Below are 3,915 nucleotides of genomic sequence, written 5' to 3'. Positions count from 1 at the left end.
CTGGAGCCTGTTTCCGATTCTGTGTTTCCCTCTCTCTCTGCCCCTCCCCCGTTCATGCTCTGTCTCTCTCTGTCCCGAAAATAAATAAACGTTGAAAAAAAAAAAATTAAAAAAAAAAAAAATTTCCTCTTTGATTCTTTATTGACCCATTACTTGTTCAATAGCATGTTGTTTAGCCTCCATGTGTTTGTGTTTTCCAATTTTTTTCCTTACAGTTGATTTCTGTTTGTGGACAATTGTGGTTGAAAAGATGCTTAATATGATTTCAGTCTTCCTAAATTTATTGAGACTTGTTTTGTGGCCTAACATGTGACCTATCCTGGAGAATATTCCATGTGCACATAAAAAGAATGTGTATTGTTGTTTTTAGGTGGAACGTTCTCTGTTAGGTACATCTGGTCTAATGTGTCATTCAAAGCTACTGATTTTTTTTTGTAGATTTTCTGTGTGATGTATCAATTGATGTAAGTGGAGTGTTTAAGTTCCCTAGTATTGTATTACTGTCAATTTCTCCCTTTATGCCTATTAATATTTGATTTGTATATTTATGTGCACGTATGTTGAATGCATAGATATTTAAAATTGTTATATCCTCTTGTTGGATTGATTCCTTTTTTCACCATGTAGTGCCCTTCTTTGTCTCTTGCCACAGCCTATTTTGAAGCCTATTTTGTCTGATAAGAGTATTGCTGCCTCAGCTTCTTTTTTTTTTATCCTTCCATTTGCATTGTATATGATCTCCCATCCCTTCACTTTCAGTATGTATGTATCTTTAGTTCTCAAGTGAGTTTCTTGTAGGCAACGTATAGATGGGTCTTGTTTTTTCTTAGTCAACTCAGTCACCCTATATCTTTTGATTGGAGCAGTTAATTTACATTTGAAGTATTTATTGATAGGTATGTACTTATTGCCATTTTGTTAATTGTTTTCTGGTTGTTTTTATAGTTCTTCTCTGTTCTATCTTCTTTTCGTCTCTTCCATTGTGGTTTGATGGCTTTCTTTAATGTTCTGTTTGGATTCGTTTCTCTCTATTATTTGTGTATCTATTATAGGCTTTTGATTTGTGGTTATCATTGGGTTTATATGTAGCATTTTATGTGTATTAAGTGATTATTCTATTACCTTTACTGTGTGTTTGCTTTTACCTGTGAAATTTTTACCTTTCATGATTTTCTTACTCCTAGTTATGGTCATTTCTTTCCATTTCATATAAGTATTTTTATTTTTTTAAGTTTATTTATTTTGAGAGAAAGAGAGTTGGGGAGTGGCAGAGAGAGAGGGAGACAGAGAATCCCAAGCAGACTAGTGCTCTCAGTGCAGAGCCTGACATGGGGTTGATCTCATGAACCATGAGATCATGACCTGAGCCAAAATCAATAGTCAGATGCTCAACCAACTGAGCCACCCAGGTGCCCTACATATAAGTATTTTTCAAATGCTGTATCTTTAAATTTTTTAGATGTAGAATATATTGATTCAACTGTTCTATGCATTACTTAATGCTCATCATGATAAGTGTAGTCATCATCTGTCACTATAGAAAGTTATTACAATATAGTTGGTTATATTCCCTATGCTGTACTTTTCATCTCCATGACTGACTGATTGACTTATCTATTTATCTATTTATTTGTTTTAAATGTTTGTTTATTTATGTTGGAGAGAGAGAGAGCGAAAGAGAGAGAGAGAGAGAGAGGGAGAGAGAGAGAGAGAGAGAGAGAGAGACACCAAGCAAGGGAGGGACAGAGAGAGAGAGAGGGAGACAGAAAATCTCAAGCAGGCTCCACACTGTCAGCACAGAGCCTGCCCAGGGGCTTGAACTCATGAATTGCAAGATCACGACCTGCACCAAAATCAAGAGTCGGATGCTCAACCAACTGAGCTACCCAGGTGCTGCTTAAGTTTTAATTTTAATTCCAGTTAGTTAACATACAGTGTTACATTATTTTCAGGTGTACAGTATAGTAATTCTAAACTTCTATGTATCACCCTGTGTTCATCACAAGTGAACTCCTGAATCCACATCAACTATTTTACCCATTCCCCCACCTACCGTCAAGTTGTTTCCTGCAGTTAAGAGTTTATCCTTATCAAGTTAAGGAAGTTCCTTTTTTTTTAAAGTTTATATATTTATTTTTGAGAGAGAGAGAGTGAGTGGGGGTGGCAGAGAGAAAGGGAGAGAGAGAGAACCCCAAGCAGGCTCCATGCCATCAGCATAGTGCTTGACATGGGGCTTGAACACAGGAGCCGTGAGTTCATGACCTGAGCCAAAATCAGATGCTTAACTGACTGAGCTACTCAGGTACCCAAGGAAGTTCCTTTTCGTTCTAAGTTGGCTAAGAATTTGTTTTATATTTAACTCATTTGAATAAATATTAAATTTTATCAAATGTTTTTTTGTATCTAGTGAGCCTTGATGAATTTTCTCCTTTGGACATTTAATTTTGTGAATTACATGGATATTCTAATGTTAAATTAACCTTACATTGCTGGGATAAATACCACTTGGTCATAATTTAAAAATTATGAGTTGCCTGGATGGCTTAGTCAGTTGAGTGTCCAGCTCTGGCTCAGGTCATGATCTCATGGTTCGTGGATTCCAGCCCTGTGTCAGGCTCTGTGCTGGCAGCTCAGAGCTTGGAGTCTGCTTCAGATTCTGTCTCCCTCTCTCTCTTGGCCTCCCCCGCTCATGTTCTGTCTCTCAAAAATAAATAAATGTTTAAAAAATTATAATACAATGGTTTGCTAATATTTAATTTAGGATTTTTCATCAATGATCATAAGTCTGATTGTCCTGTTTTTGTCTTCCTTTTGCACTTTTCTGGTTTTGGTACCAATGTGTTCTAGACTCAGAAAATAAGTTGGAGAGATCAGCTTCTTTTTTCATGAAATATTTTATATAAAATCTTGATTATACATTTTTTTTATATATTTTGTTTTAGAAAATTTGGTTAAACTTGCCTCTTTTTTTTTTTTTCAACGTTTATTTATTTTTGGGACAGAGAGAGACAGAGCATGAACGGGGGAGGGGCAGAGAGAGAGGGAGACACAGAATCGGAAACAGGCTCCAGGCTCTGAGCCATCAGCCCAGAGCCTGACGCGGGGCTCGAACTCCCGGACCGCGAGATCGTGACCTGGCTGAAGTCGGACGCTTAACCGACTGCGCCACCCAGGCGCCCCTAAACTTGCCTCTAAAACCATATGGGACTTTGGTAGCTAAATTTAATCAATCATCATTTACTGTGGCTACCAATATATTTGAACTTCTTTCTTTTTTGTTTAGTTTTTTAATAGCTTATTTATTGAGATATAATTCACATACTATAAAATTCCTACTTTTAACATATAAAATTCAGTGGCTTTTGATATATTCACAAAGTTGTACAATCATCACTACATTTTATTTTAGAACACTTTCATCATCCCCCAAAGAAATCCTGTATATATTAGCAGTCACTTACAGTCTTCCTTCCCACAACCCCTGGCAACCACTTACCTACTTTTTGTCTCTATGAATTTACCTATTCTGGACATTTCATATAAATGGAATCATAAAATATGTGGCCTTTTGTGTCTTGCTTCTTTGACTTACATGGTGTTTTCAAGTTTCATCCATGTTGTAGCATATTTCAGTACTTCGCTACTTTTTATGACTAATATTCCATGGTATATATATATATATACCACACTTTGATGGGAATTTGAGTTGGTTCAGTTTTTTTGGCTACTGTGGATAATGCTGCTGTGAACACTAATTTACAAGTTTTTATGTGGACATGCTTTCAGTTCTCTGAATGAGTGTATTCCTAGAAGTGGAATTCCTGGGTCATATGGTAACTTTATGGTTAATTTTTTAAAGTTTATTTATTATTTAAAAAATTTTTAAACTTTTATTCAGTTTTGAGAGACAGAGAG

Source organism: Leopardus geoffroyi, chromosome X, assembly GCF_018350155.1.
Source record: "Leopardus geoffroyi isolate Oge1 chromosome X, O.geoffroyi_Oge1_pat1.0, whole genome shotgun sequence".
NCBI classification, from domain to species: domain Eukaryota; kingdom Metazoa; phylum Chordata; class Mammalia; order Carnivora; family Felidae; genus Leopardus; species Leopardus geoffroyi.
Note: the sequence above shows the minus strand (reverse complement) of the source record.